Below are 16,401 nucleotides of genomic sequence, written 5' to 3'. Positions count from 1 at the left end.
ATGATATATCAATATCGATAAATGTGACAGGTGCTGTGCTGTGACTTGATTTTTTAAAAAGGCATTTGACAAAATGCTTTCAAGAGGCCTCTGCCCAGAGTGAAGTGATAACTCACCATAAAACTCAGTCCTAGGCACCACATGCTGGCACACGGGAATGAGTAGGAACCTGACTAAACAACAGGAAACAAAGGGCAATGACAAATCTGGCAAGTCAAACTTTCCAGAAGATCAGTGTAGATTCTCGCCATCTCTGCGATTCACAACTTAAGGTAGGAAATCTTAGATCTACATAGACATCCTGTCCGCAAAAGGTCAATAGACAATAGACAATAGGTGCAGGAGTAGGCCATTCGGCCCTTCGAGCCAGCACCGCCATTCAATGAGATCATGGCTGATCATCCCCAATCAGTACCCCGTTCCTGCCTTCTCCCCATATCCCCTGACTCCACTATTTTTAAGAGCCCTGTCTAGCTCTCTCTTTAAAGCATCCAGAGAACCCGTCTCCACCGCCCTCTGAGGCAGAGAATTCCACAGGTCACTTCTTGCTATCATATTTCATGGCATGGCTTTGAGCCAGGATTTTCTTGCACATTATATTAGAACAGTACAGCACAGGAACAGGCCACTAGGTTCACAATGTCCATGGCGATTATGATGCTCTTGTCTATCTGTGCATAATCCATATCTCTCCATTCCCTGCATATCCATGTGCCTAACCAAATGCCTCTTAAATGCCATCATCGTATCTGCCTCAACGGCCAACCCCGGCAGCGCATTTCAGGCACTCACCCTCTGTGTAAGAAAGTCTCCCTGCACATCTCCTTTAAACTTTGCCTCTCTCACCTTAAAGCTGTGCCCTCAAGTATTTGATTTTTCCCTCCTGGAAGAAATGTTCTGACCCTCTACCCTATCTATCTCTCCCACAATTTTAAATACTTCTATCAGATCTTCCCGCAACTTCTGGCATTCCAGAGAGAACAATCCAAGTCTGTCCAAATTACAGGGAGAGTGATCTTGTACAGGTTTACAAAATCATGAGAGGAATTGATCGGGTAAGCCCAGGTTTCTTGCCCAGAATAGGGAAATTGAGAATCAGAAGACATGGGTTTTAGATAAGGGGGCAAAGTTTAATAGGAAACTGAGGGGCAACTTTTTCACACAGAGGTGTATGGAGCGAGCTGCCGGAGGAGGTAGTTGAGGCAGGTAGTATCGCAATATTTAAGAAGTAGTTAGGCAGGTACATGGATAGGATAGGTTTAGTGGGATATGGGCCAAACGCAGACAGTTGGGACTAGTGTAGATGGGACATGTTGGTTGCTGTGGGCAAGTTGGGCTGAAGGGACTGTTTCCACACTGTTTGACGCTATTAGATTCTGTTTCAGTGAAAAGTTGCTGATATACTTCCAGATCAGGATGAGGCAGTGCCTGTCTGGAATAGTATAGAAGAAGAGGAAAATTGTTTAGAGTTAGTGATAGTTCTTGTGATAGGATTGAAGACTATGGTGTCAGTTCCCCATAGCCTTCAATTCTACTACAAGAACTAACTCTAACATGAGGAGCTGAAGCCTTGATCATATTGAATAACAGCGTAAGGTTGTGCGGCCGAGTGGCCGGCTCCTATTTTCTTAATGTTCCTAAGAGAGCCAAAACGCAGAAATCCAAAAGATTAGTAACTTGGAAGGTAAATCAGTAAAACAAATTTAAGAAGACAGATGAATAAATTAGTATCAAACATTTTGCCTAAAAAAAATTAATCAAATATTATGTTAAAGAGAAATAAAATTTTGGGTGCAAAATCGGGAACACAGAATATAATTTTGACTTTAGATTTTAGAGATACAGTGTGGAAACAGGCCCCTCAGCCTACCGCGATCACCCCTTACATTAGCACCATACTACACACTAGGGACAATTTTAAATTTTGCAAAAGTCAATTAACCTGCAAACCTGTGCATCTTTGGAGTGTGGGAGGAAAGTGGAGCACCCCCTTTCCCCTTCCCCCTCCTCCCCACACACCCCTTTTCCCCTCCCCCTCCACCCTACACACCCCCCCCCCCCACACACCCCTTTACCCCTCGCCCGTTCCTCCCCACCCCCCAACACCACCAACACCACCCCTCACGGCACCCCTCCCCCCCCCCACACCACCCCTCCCCCTCACCACCCCCCCCTCCCACCACCCCCCCACCCACACCAACCTCTGACACACCTCCCTCCCCCACAACCCCCCTCCCCAACACTCCCCCCTCCCCAACACTCCCCCCTCCCCCACACCTTCGGTTATAAACCAGCATCTGCAGTTCTTTGCTACACGTTATTTTTGCATACTTTGACTCAGGGGGTAATTACTCAGAATGTAAGATCAACTAGTTTGGTGGGAAGAATAGGGAAGCGTGATAATAATGTGACCCACAGATTGCTCTTGTACTGAGGGAACTGATGTACGTGTACATCCATGTACACGAAACACAGGAAGTTAGTGTTTATGTACGTCAAGAAATTAGGAAGGCAAATAGGAAGTTTCCATCATTGTAGTGGAATGGCGTGCATAATTAAGGAAGTATTGCTACAACTGCATAGTATGTTGGTAAGACCACAGTTGAAAGACTGTATACACTCCCAGTCTCCTTATTCCTGAGGTGGCTTAACAGGATGAGAGAATATTTCTATGTTTCTATGTTTCCTGTGGGAGAACCTAGAATTCCAGAAAAATGAGTAATTTTGGTTACGGGTAGGATGATTGCAGGATATCAACCATGATAATTGAGTATAGAAATTGGGAGGTTATGTTGCAGTTATATAAGACATTGATGAGGCCACATTTAGAGTATTGTGTTCAGTTTTGGGCACTGTGTTATAGGAAAGATGTTGTCAAGTTGGAAAAGATTCAGAAAAGATTTATGAGGATGTTGCCAGGAGTTGAGGTTGGGCAGGCTAGGATTCCATTCCTTGGAGAACAGGAGATTGAGGGGTGATCTTAAAATCAAAATGTACAAAATCATGAGAGGAATAGATCAGGAAACACACAGTCCCTTGCCCACAGTAGCAGAATCGAGAACCAGAGGACATAGGTTTAAGGTGAGGGGGAAAAAATTAACAGGAACCTGAGTGGTAACTTTTGTACATTAATGGTGGTGACTGTTGAGGCAGGTACTATCGTAATGTTTCAGAAACATTTAGGCAGGTACATGGATAGGGCAGGGTTAGAGGGATATGGGCCAAATGCAGGCAGGTGGGACTAGTGTAAATGGAATGTGTGTGAGCAAGTTGGGGCGAAGAGCCTGTTTCCACATTGTATGATTCTATGACTCGATAATTCTATTTAAGATTTCCCATGGGTTAGCTGTGGAGGCTGGAACATCAAATGTACTCAAGGCTGAGACAGGAACAACTTTGGACTGTAGAGAGACAAATGGCAACTTGAATCAGGTGTAAAGTGAAGGCCAAGATCAGATCAACCATCGATTTAAGATGACAGAGTAGATCAAAGAGGATTTTCTGACCCAACCCCATTGCTTATCCAATTGGTCATATAAATTAATTGACATCAGGATTAAAAAAAAAAATATTCAATCGAGAGGTGTGGGCTTCACAGGCTGAGTCAGCGTGTAATTATGCATCCTCAGAGGCCCTTCAGTTTGTGATGCTGAGCTGCCTTCTTGGCCCGCTGCAGCCCTTGACGTATGGTACACTCACAATACTGTTACGGAAGGAATTCCACAATTGTGACGCGGTAATAATGAAGGAACGCCGATACATTTCCAAGTGGTGGTGTTCTCATGCTTTTACTGCCCTTATTCCTCTAGCAGCACAGCGACTCAGCGGTTGAGTTGCTGTCTTACAACACCAGAGACCTGGGTTCGATCCTGAGTACGGGTGCTGTCTGTACAGAGTTTGTACGTTCTCCCAGTGACTGCGTAGGTTTTCTCTGGGTGCTCTGGTTTCCTCCAACAACTCAAAGACTTGCAGGTTTGTAGGTTAATTGGCCTCTATAAAAAATTGTAAATTGTCCTTAGTGTGTAGGATAATGCAAGTGTATGGGATGGGTGATCACTGGTCAGCATGGACTTGGTGGGCCAAAGAGCTCGTTTCCACACCATATCTCAAGTCTAAATTTGCTATCGGGCATGGGTTTGGAAGGTACAGTCTGAGTCCTGGTGAGTTTGAAATGCCTTTAGATTCAACCCAGGGATGGCTAAGTCCCTTCCTTCCCTGAAGAACATGGATAGATCCAATGGGTGTTTACATAACCATCACATTTTATTCCTGAGCTGACATATTGCATTAATTCTAGCTTGCAAAGGTGAGAGCAATACTGACTGCCATACTTAGCAAAACACTTAGACAGCAACAGTACGATTTTAAGCCACTGCATTAAGTCATTTCAGCAAATAATATATCCGTTGATTAATGATTTATCCACTTGTGCTGGCCACAGGAGCCAGAATAGTATTTTCAATTCCTATTCAATACATTGGAATTTCTTTACAAATATAATATTGCTGATAAACATGCCCATAATTTATCCATTAATGTCTTACCATTAAAGCTTGATGGATTATAATGGAAAATTTAATTTACTTGCTGAATGTGTTTCACTTCTGTATATATTCCCTGCTCTGTACATTTTGGTGTGGGATACTGAATATTTAATAAATTACCATAATTTTATTACAGGAATCTCAATCTATTTTTTACAGCAGTCTAAAGCCTTTAAAAAAAAATCCCACATATAGCTTGCCCCATAATTTGAGCATATTTTGACAGCAAAAGCCCTTTCAATGTAAAGCCAGCATCCTTCTGACAAGTGCATTGTTACAATGGTTCTTAATGCAAGAAGGAATGCTGACGTTTCAGGCTCATTACAATGCCGTGCAGAAGCCCTGTTTTGCATGGCTATGATATTGAATAGTTTGGGATTTTAAGACCTCCCTTTATAGCTGTTTGCTGGAGCACTTTGCCAAGCTTTAGCAGTTACGTGGGGTTGGCCTTTTTGGTCCCTGTTGTAGGTCTGTCTCAGCCCGAGTGCCACTCAGCGTTGAGATGGATAGCAGCCCATAATTGAGGCCTCCCTGGTTACCTTGACTATGATGAAGGGCTCGCTGTGCAGAGAGGTGCAGGCACAAACCATCAGCCTTTCCAGCGGCACAGCACATTGATATTCTCGCTTCACTTTAACGTGAACAGGATCAACATCAACACTCGTTAAATGAATGCTTTTTGACATTCTCCATCTTGAGACATCCTGGGTTAGTCGCAACTCAAAGCTGTTCCAGTGTCACCAAAGCCTGATTTTGCATAACTCAAACGGGAGCTTCCCCGCTGAATCGATGCATGCCTCAGCTTTGCTTTTAGGTACGGCTGCATTGTCCACATTAATTATTTATTTGCACAATGTGCAGAATTTGCTTTTACGTTTTATAATTCCAATTCATCCTGGTCAAACACCTTGAGCAGAATAAACCTTTATCACTAATTTATCTCCATTACTTGCCTAGCCTCAGGAAACAGAAAATAGTGTTGCAATTTACATCGGATATTTAATGAAAGTTCCAGTCTAGGTAACGAACACAACTTTCATTATGAGTTATTGCAGAAACATGCGATAAATCAAAATGCCTTCCCCAATTGCAGGATTTGCCAATTCCAAAGAAGAACTCTTTATATTTTGTGATCTAATTGTCTGAATTTCAGAAGATGGGGCTGCAAAAGGCAGGAAGAGTTTAGGGGAATGTAGAACTCAAGCAGAAGGGTTTGTCGAGAAGTTGGAGCAAAAGGAGATCAAAGCAAATGTTTCTCTGGAACATCAGACGTTGAGGCCCAGAGGCTCTATAAGGTGCTGGTCAGGCCGCAATTTGGATATTGTGAGCAGTTTTGGGCACCATATCTGAGGAAGGATGTGCTGGCTCTGGAGAGGGTCCATAGGAGGTTTACAAGAATGATCCCAGGAATGAGTAGGTTAACATATGATGAGCATTTGACGGCACTGGGCCTATCTCTTTGCTGGAGTTTTAGAAGAATGAGTGGGGGACCTCATTCGAAACGTACAGAATAGTGAAAGGCTTGGATAGAGTGGATGTGGAGAGGATGTTTCCACTAGTGAGATAATCTAGGACGAGAGATCAGCCTCAGAATTAAAGGACGTTCTTTTAGGAAGGAGTTGAGGAGGAATTTCTTTAATCAGAGGATCGTGAATCTGTGGAATTCTTTGCCACAGAAGGCAATGGAGTCAAAGTCAGTGGAATATTTAAGGCACAGATAGATAGATTCTTGATTAGTACGAGTGTCAGAGATTATGGGGAGAAGGCAGGAGAATGAGGTTAGGACGACACAATACACATGGTAGAGTTTGAGAAGGTTGGTTTCACGAAGTGTGGAAAATGGAGGTTGGAGATTGGTGGGTAATGGAAAGGGTTAGTAAAGATTTTGCTGCAATAGCTTTGTGTGGTGGCTTCCAAATTAGGTTTAATATTGTCATCAAGATACAGTGAAAAGCTTTGTTTTGCAAGCTGCTCATTCAAATCAGATCAGATTATCTATCCATCTATCTATCCGTCTATCTATCTTTTTTATTTTTTTTATTTTTTATTTTATTTTATTAGTACAATCATATGGCACCAAAATGCCTAATATATATTTTCATAATACATTTTATGTACAGCTTCTTTTTTTTTAATATTAAAGAAAGATTAGAATAAGAAAAAGAGATTAGATAGTAAAGGATAGAAAGACGTGAGATATATAGTGTGTGAAGAAAAAGAAAAAAGACGGATGAGTGAAGAAAGTTGAGAAAAAGAAAATAGAAAAAAGAGAATAAAATAAAAAAAAGTAAGATCACTGTTTATAATCTTATAAGAGGCGATAGAGGGAGCAGAGGGGAGTAAGGAGGGGAGAGGAGTTGTGGAGGGAGTGACTGAGGATAGGGGAAAGGAGAGGTGAGGGAGGGATTGGGGAGGGTAGGAGGAGAGGGAAGAGAAGAGGGAGGAAGGTAGGAGGGAGAGTAGGGGAGAAGGGGGGGGGGGAGGAGGGAGAGGAGGGGGGAGTAGAGGATGGAAATAGGGGAGGAGAGGAGCGGGAGAGTAAGGGAGTGGGGAATAGAGGGAGGGAGGGCAGTGGGGGAGGTGAGGATATTGGGGGGGATAGGGGGAGGTGAGGAGTGGGGGGATAGAGGGCTAGCAGGGTAATAGGGAGGGGAGAGGTGTTTTTGAGGGAGGGAGGGTGACTGAGGGTAAGGGAAAGGAGAAGGGGAGGAAGAGAGGGGAAAGAAGAGGGCGGGGGAGTGCTAGGGATGAGGGGAAATGAGTTGCGCCTGTGCGGTTGGGGGCTATGGGTGAGTGGTAAATATTGAGTTGGGGGACCCTGTGTGACAGGGACCCAACGGGTCCCACTTAGTCTAGTAGTATGCATTGATACATTCAAGTGAAATACAGAGTTCAGAATATAGTTCTCAGCATTATAGTGCATTGTTTCCATAGACAAAGTCCAATGTCCGCAATGGGGAAGAGATGAAACAAGTAGTACCTTCGCTTATGGTAGGACTGTTCAGAGTACAGAATACAGTTCTCAGTATTATAGTGCATCATTATCATAGACGTATTCCAATGCCCTTAAACGGGGAAGACGTGAATCAGACAGTACCCTAGCTTGACAGTAGGTAGGACTGTTCAGCAACCTGATCACAGAGCACAAGCAGCTGATCCCGAGTCTGGTGGTGCATGCTTTCAAGCTTCTGTATCTTCTGCCCAAGGGAGCGGGGAGGAGGATGAATGACCGGGGTGGGACAAGTGTTTGAATATGGCAGCTGTGTGCAAGATATGTAAAAGGGTTTTATTGGAGGGGGGGAGCTGTGATGGAGATGGTCTAGGTTGTGTAAACAAGGTTCTGGATTGTTGTCGATGTCAGATTTACGAGCTTTGAATCTGAGGACTAAGTAGACGGCTAACAAGATGTAATGAATGTACACAAAAAAGCTGGAGGAACTCAGCGGGTGCAGCAGCATCTATGGAGCGAAGGAAATAGGCAACATGTCGGGCCGAAACCCTTCTTCAGACGTAATGAATTATTATAAAGATGTAATGAATTATTGGGAAAGAGGTGGAGGTCATGGAGGAAGATGATGCAAAGGAATATGTGGCTGATACGAAAACATAAGCTTGAATTTTACACCTTTTCCCATGAGAAACCTGACCAAGCTGTGTGCAGGGTGTAGCTGAATCAACACCTGTCCCCAACATTATTGAAGCCAAACCTTAGCCATGAAGATCTCAAGAAGTAGTTGGGTGCATCGGTAACAGTAGGCATGACGAGCAAAGGCTTGTTGCCTGCAAATTCCCTTTCGGTGCATTTATCCTCTTGAACTAATTCTGCCATTCAATAAACTGTGATTTATTTGTGACCCAACTCCAAAAATGACATAGTCCATAATCCAGCACACGGAAATCTATTAATCCAATTTTTTTTTTAATTGGCCCACTTAAAGGATAACATATTGACTTGTAAATGTTAGCTGTTATCTACCTGTTAACTAGGTAGAGTTCAGGACCTCCAAGTTAAGTCAGAAGTTCCAAGCTTCAAATCAGCCATTAATAACCATCAAAAGACAACAGCGTGATTCATTGATCATAGACCAGTGGGGCGAGTACATATCTCTGCAGATTTCCCAGCACCGAGGATGACGCAATAGATTTGGTATAGAAAATAAATAAGTGCAGGGGTAGGCCATTCGGTCCTTTGAGCTTTGAGCCATTCAATATGAGCATGACTGATCACCTAAAATCAGTACCCCGTTCCTGTTTTTTTCCCTATATCCCTTGATTCCTTTAGCCCCAAGAGCCAAATCTAACTCCCTCTTGAAAACATCTAGTGAATTGGCTTCCACTGACTTCTGTGGCTGGGAATTCCACAGATTCCACACAATGATTTGGACGAGAGAATTGAATGCAACATCTCCAGGTTTGCGGATGACACAAAGCTGGGGGGCAGTGTTAGCTGTGAGGAGGATGCTAGGAGGCTACAAGGTGACTTGGATAGGTTGGGTGAATGTGGATAATGCAATAAAATGTGGATAAAGGTGAGGTTATCCACTTTGGTGGCAAGAACAGGAAAGTAGACTATTATCTAAATGGTGGCCGATTAGGAAAAGGGGAGAAGCAACGAGACCTGGGTGTCATGGTACACCAGTCATTGAAAGTAGGCATGCAGGTGCAGCAGGCAGTGAAAAAAGCGAATGGTATGTTAGCATTCATAGCAAAAGGATTTGAGTATAGGAGCAGGGAGGTTCTACTGCAGTTGTATAGGGCCTTGGTGAGACCACACCTGGAATATTGCGTACAGTTTTGGTCTCCTAATCTGAGGAAAGACATTCTTGCAATAGAGGGAGTACAGGGAAGGTTCACCAGACTGATTCCTGGGATGGCAGGACATTCATATGAAGAAAGACTGGATAGACTCGGCTTGTACTCGCTAGAATTTAGAAGATTGAGGGGGGATCTTATAGAAACTTACAAAATTCTTAAGGGGTTGGATAGGCTAGATGCAGGAAGATTGTTCCCGATGTTGGGTCACAGTTTAAGGATAAGGGGGAAGTCTTTTGGGACCGAGATGAGAAAAAAAAATTCACACAGAGAGTTGTGAATCTGTGGTATTCTCTGCCACAGAAAGTAGTTGAGGCCAGTTCATTGGCTATATTTAAGATGGAGTATGTGGCCCTTAGATGTGGCCCTTGTGGCTAAAGGGATCAGGGGGTATGGAGAGAAGGCAGGTACAGGATACAGAGTTGGATGATCAGCCATGATCATATTGAATGGTGGTGCAGGCTCGAAGGGCCGAATGGCCTACTCCTGCACCTATTTTCTATGTTTCTATTCACAACTCTCTGGGTGGAAAAAAAATCCTCATCTCATTCCTAAAGGGCCTACATCTTATTCTTAAATTGTTATATTGTTAGACCAAGGTTTTATTTATTTATTTATTTAATTCTTTATTTCAAACAGAATAAAAGAATAAAAAGCAAGTGTGAAACAGCATACAAAAAACAAACAAAAAAAAAACAAGAATATTTATAAAGTGTCATAAACAATATTTATAAATAAATGAAATTGTACGTGTCTGAAAAGGAGCAGGAAGAAGCCAAAGCTTATTAATTCCCACCCCTTATTCAACTGCTTAAAATTATCTTATACAAATTTAGCAGCTATAAACACCTTTTTCCATATTACACCAAATTATTTACATTTATTCACTTATCAAATGTTTACAAAGCCATACAAAAAAAGAGAAAAAAATAAAAAATAAAAAACCCTCATATACCATACAGTATCTCTTAGTCATATATAACTGTATATTATCATATATATATATATTATTAACCCATCACCCTATAATCACCCTTCCCAATACAATCAGTATAACAAATATCCCGCTCAAAATCACCTATCCTCATCCCAATATCTTTTAAAAAAGTGTTTTTGTACATCTTTTTAAACTGAATTACGTTTGTGCTACGTTTTATCTCCTGTTCCAGACCATTCCACAAATTCACCCCACAGATTGCTATGCACATACTTTTAAAAGTTGTTCTGACATTGAGTTTTTTTAAATTAAGTTCCCCTCTCAAATTATACCCACCCTGTCTTTCCCTAAACAGTTTTTGTATATTTCTGGAAGATTATTTCTTGCTTTGTACATGATTTGTGCAGTCTTGCATTTAACCAGATCGGTGAACTTCAGTGTATGTGACTTTAAGAATAATAAATTGGTATGTTCAAGATATCCAACGTTATTAATAATTCCCATTGCTTTTTTGTAATGTGCATAACGGCTGTAGGTTGGTTTTGGAGGTGTTACCCCACATCTCCACACAGTAACTCAGATATGGCAATATGAGTGTATTATGCAGAGTATGTAATGATTTGAGGTCCAGAATGTGTCTTGATTTTCCCAATATTGCTATAGACCTTGCCAATTTTGCTCTGACGTGGTTTATATGTGGTTTCCAGCAGATTTTGTGGTCTAAGATCACACCAAGAAATTTATTTTCATATACTCTTTCTATACTTATGTTATCTATTTTCAATTGGACTTGAGGGTTTGTTTTATGTTTTCCAAATAGCATCATCTTTGTTTTGCTTAAATTTAGAGACAATTTGTTGACATCAAACCACTGTTTTAATTTATTCATTTCTGATGTGATGACCTCCAAAAGCTGCTTCAAATTGTCACCGGAACAAAAAATATTCGTATCATCGGCAAATATAATCAATTTCAGTATATTTGATACTCTGCATATGTCGTTAATGTACATTATGAAAAGCTTTGGACCTAACACAGACCCGTGAGGTACTCCACAAGCTATGTTCATGTAAGTTGATTTATGTTCACCTATTTCTACAAATTGTTGCCTGTTTCTTAAATAGCTTCTCACCCAATCTAATCCAACCCCTCTGATGCCATATCTATCCAGTTTCATGAGTAAAATGTCGTGATTTACGGTATCAAATGCTTTTTTTAAGTCTATGAATATTCCCACTGCGTTTTTTATTATCTATGCAATTTGTGATTTCCTCAATTAGTTCCATTAGTGCCATAGATGTTGATCTGCCTGTCCGGAATCCATATTGACTGTCACCCAAAAGCTTATGTTTTTCAATGAAATTGTCAAGTTTTTCTGTAAAAGGTTTTTCAAGGATCTTGGAGAATTGGGAGAGTAAAGAAACAGGCCTGCAATTTGTAAAATGGTGTCTATCCCCAGTTTTATATAATGGTATTACTTTTGCTATTTTAATTTTGTTCAGAAATTTACTGGATTGAAAAGACAAGTTACAGATATGAGTTAATGGTTCTACAATTTCTTCAATAATGTTTTATATTATAATCATATCAATATCATGCCAATCAGTAGAGGATTTGCTTTTACATTTTCTTACTGTGTCTATGATTTCTTTTCTTTTGACTGCTCTAAGGAAGATAGAGCTACTATTTCTATCCAAAAGATCAGTATCCACCCCTTCTTTTGTTTCTGGGTCATTAATTTTTTCTGCCAAATCTGGCCCCACATTTACAAAGAATGTGGGACCACATTAACCACATCATCCATATAATTTATTGTCTTGTCTTTCTTAACAAAATACTCAAGGGTAGCCTGTATTTCTTGATCCATTTCTAATAATGCTATTTAGCACGTTCCTTAAACCTTTCATATTGTTTTTATTCTCTAATATTTTATTATTGTATTCTTTCTTACACATCCTCATAATATTGGTTAATTTATTCTTATATTTTGTATATTTATTTTCTGCTTCTGAAGTTCGATATTTTATGAATTGTCTATATAGTGTTTTTCTTTTTGCACGGCAGGAGGTACAGAAGCATGAAGTCCCGCTTCACCAGATTCAGGAACAACTGCATTCCTACAAGTGTCAAGTTCATGAACCAACAAACACAACATTCCTTCCTCGATAATGAAATACTACAGACACCTCTTGCGCTACCACGGAGCTGTATTTTTTCTAATTCTGTTGTGCACTAATATTGCTTTTACTTGCAGTCTTTCCATTTCTGAGCTATAGCCTCAGAATAAAAGGACACACCTTTAAAAAGATGAGGACTTTCTTCAGTCGGATGGTGGTGAATCTGTGGAATTCATTGTCACAGATGGCTGCGGAGGTCATCAATGACTATTTTCAAGGCGGAGATTGACAGATTCTTGATTAGTACGGGTGTCAGGAGTTAGGGGGAGAAGGCAGGAGAATGGGGTTGAGAGGGAAAAGTAGATCAGCCATGATTGAATGGTGGAGTAGACTTGATGGATCAAATGGCCTAATTCTGCTCCTGTAACATGAACCTTTAGAAATGTTATTTCTAATTTATGCATAATTTTTGTTTTTGGGTGTTTGGTTCTTTGCGCCTGTGATGGTTCATGTAATCTCTACCTCCCCCTGCTTGTGTATAGGACAATAAGATTTATCAAAACCAAATGTGATCTGTTTTCAATTTAATAATTTAATGTTTCTTAAATATTTGTTAATGTTGGGAACATTCAGATATTCGATTCCCTTGCTGTGTTTGACATCTGGTAAACCCAAGAATTTTGTTTAACAAGGTCTCAATGCAAATCTGGGGTCAGAGTGGTGGTTTCTTTGCCAGGGTCTGGCTGATGTGGAAGCAGCAGGCTTCAGAGGGAAAGGTTGCACCAAGAAACTGACTCAGCAACTGCAGCTGTTATTAGAAAACAATTCCTAACCTCTCCCACTGTGTGAACGTACAAGTAATTCCTCATGGAATCCACTACAATGTTGGACCATCTCACCATCAGCTGCTTGAAATATGGAGTAATCATTAAGAGAACAGTACAGGAACAGGCTCTTCGGCCCACAATGTATATGCTGAACATGAAAGACCAACCCTTATCTGCTTGCACATAATCCATGTACCCTCCATTCCCTGTATATCTATGTACCTATCCAAAGTTTCTTAAATGCCACCATCACATCCACCACCACAACTACACCAGCACTATCCTACACACTAAGACTAAACCTTTACCAAAGCCAACAAAGGAGGAACATTCAGTGGTTTAGTGTCGTTTGCCTTCAGTCTCAAAAATACAAAAGGTTAGAGATCATGTATTGTCTTTTCGCTGACTGATTAATCCGCAATAATAAAAATTTCACTGTACGGTACACTTGATAATAAACTAAACTTTTGTGTTGACCGACAAATCTTTGGAATTAATTCCTTGCAAATGTTTAATTTGCACCATTTTCAAAGATATTTTGAGCCAATGTGAAGCTGTTGAATAAGGTTGAAAATATTTGAATCACTATGAAACAATTGTACATATTCTAATGATTTTTATGATATTCTACTGTATAACCATTTAAATATCCAAATGGTTTGGTGTGGCTTGCAAAACTCTGTCCAACTTAGAGGCTCAGTTCCCATCTTCCAAGTACCTTCACTCTCTACTGTCTCACCAGGACTCAAAATCCAATACTCTCTTTAAACTGACCAGGGGGAATCTCTTACCCCATGCTACCATCAAACTTCCCAGATCAGGGGGAAATTTGTAATACAATATTGTTTAAAAAACAATGTATAGCTCATTATCAAAATACCAAGTGTGCTAAATCAGAGTTTTACTGTATTTAAAGTGAATGTCCTTTAGAAGGTGAATACTTGTGAACTTGGGTGATCAGCCCAAATCCTAAGATAGACACACAGTGCTGGTGTAACTCAGCGGGTCAGGCAGCATGTCTGGAAAAAAAGGATGGGTGACGTTTCAGGTCGGGACCCTTCTTCAGACCAAGCTCTCCTACACACTAATTGGAGGAGAGTTTGTTTCTGGTTTCAACTACTTTACAAGCTGAGCACAAGTTAGCCAAATAATACCAGTGCAACTGAAGTATTAACTGACAAAGGACAGTTACTTGGTGCCAGTGAGAAGTGAAAGATACTGACTTCTAAGTTTTGCAAGTACTATTGAATGTCGAGATTTACTTGCCTGAGTAACACCAGTTGAATAGAGAAAATAGATTTGGCATGTATTTCTCTTGAGAGTAATTTCAGAGGGAACTATATTATAAACTGCTCAGAAAAAATAGCCCGCACTGTACTGGTGCAGTAGTAGATTTGCTGCCTTGCAGTGCCAGAGGTTCGATTCTGACTACAGGTGCTGTCTATACGGAGTTTGGACATCCTCCCTTTGACCAAGTGGATTTTCACCGGGTGCTCCGGTTTCCTCTCACTCTGAAGATGTGCAGGTTTGTAGATTATTTGACTTCTGTAAATCATCCCTAGTGTGTAGGATAGTGCTAGTGTACGGGCTGATTGCAGGATAATGCAGACGTGGTGGACCGAAGGATCTGTTTCCTTGCGATATCTCTAAAGTCTAAGCACTTGACCACTGAAAAATACAGGAACTAGCAAGAAATCATATATTTTTTTTAATGTTTCACAGGAAGAAGAAAGTAATAAGGAAAGCCAAATGTGATTTATTTCCCAATAGTGTTGCAATTTCCAACTCTACATAAAATACAAACCTCTCTTTGTCCATTGCACGTATTCGGGAAGCAAGAACAGTGTGGAATGAAGTTACATTGAATAAACCTTTATTTTCAGATAAATGGATCATTGCACACAAACACAAATTAAACAGCTTGAATTATCAAGTAAATTATTTAATGCACAGATTACTGATGGAATAGTTTAGTGATTCACAAAAATATTACAAAAGTGCAAGCCAAGCTGCACTGCACACACAGGGTAGAAAAAATTTACATTGGGCAACTACAATAAAACATTAAGACACTTCTGCTAGGAATCTTCATTAGAAAGGTATCTAAAAATGAAGCATCTTAAAAGTATCTAAAAACAATGGATTACACTGCAGTTCTGCGGGGTTCCTCGATCAAATCTGTCGTGCGTCAAGATTCTATGCAAAACAAAACACTGCACACAAGAGATGAACTACAAAAATGTTCACCTAGAATGCCAATTGCAAGCTACTAGTGTAGTGAATTGAAGTCTTGTACTTTTAACTAATCTGCCACAAGTTCTGGCATCAACCATTTCAGTGGCAGAATAGAGTCAGGCTTTATCCATTAATGTTAGCAAACTCATGTTAAATATAAATCTATTTTTTAAAAACCACCTGGATGACACTGGTAGCAAAATTAATTAGAGTTATTAATTCTTAGTTACTAATTTGGAACAATCATGTTTGAATCCAAGTGGCGTTACTGGACTTTGCATCATAAACCTAATCTTAAAACGACTGGACATGGAGTAAATCAGTTCCTAGAATAGAGCATAACAACTTCATGATAGCTCTAAGTTATTTTGTTCAGGACAACTGTTAAAACAGATGCTCAAACAATGGTCATCTGACAGATCAACCTGTATATATATGTGTATATATATATATAGGCTTTTGTCATTTATGGTTATTCAAGGCAATATCCTCCTTAAATGATTACATTTAAAAGTGATCCAGACATTAATGTCCATTGACACTTGTGACCTGACAATTTTCCCGATGATTACTTATTAATGCATTTCATACGTTAAAAGAAGTGTATTTTTAAAAGAGTTCGATAATTTACAGAAATGGCAGCCGGCAAGTCAATGTTGACTCGCACATTCATGACACAGCATCTGAATCTACAATCTTTTGACCATGTGGAAGGAACAAGGAGTGCAAGTACCTACCTGGATAGGTGCAGCTCTAATAACACTCAAAAACCTCAAAACAGTCCAGAGTAAATGGTTACATTGTCAACATCCACCACCTTAAACATTCACTCTCTGCGTCATTATTGAATTTCAAGTACAATATATATCATCTGTAAGATGCATTGCAGCAACTTGCCAAAGTCGTCAATAGGATCTTTCAACCAATAA

Source organism: Leucoraja erinacea, chromosome 15 (genome assembly GCF_028641065.1).
Source record: "Leucoraja erinacea ecotype New England chromosome 15, Leri_hhj_1, whole genome shotgun sequence".
In the NCBI taxonomy this organism is placed as follows: domain Eukaryota; kingdom Metazoa; phylum Chordata; class Chondrichthyes; order Rajiformes; family Rajidae; genus Leucoraja; species Leucoraja erinaceus.
The sequence above is the reverse complement of the archived record's forward strand: the minus strand, read 5'-3'. Positions refer to the sequence as shown.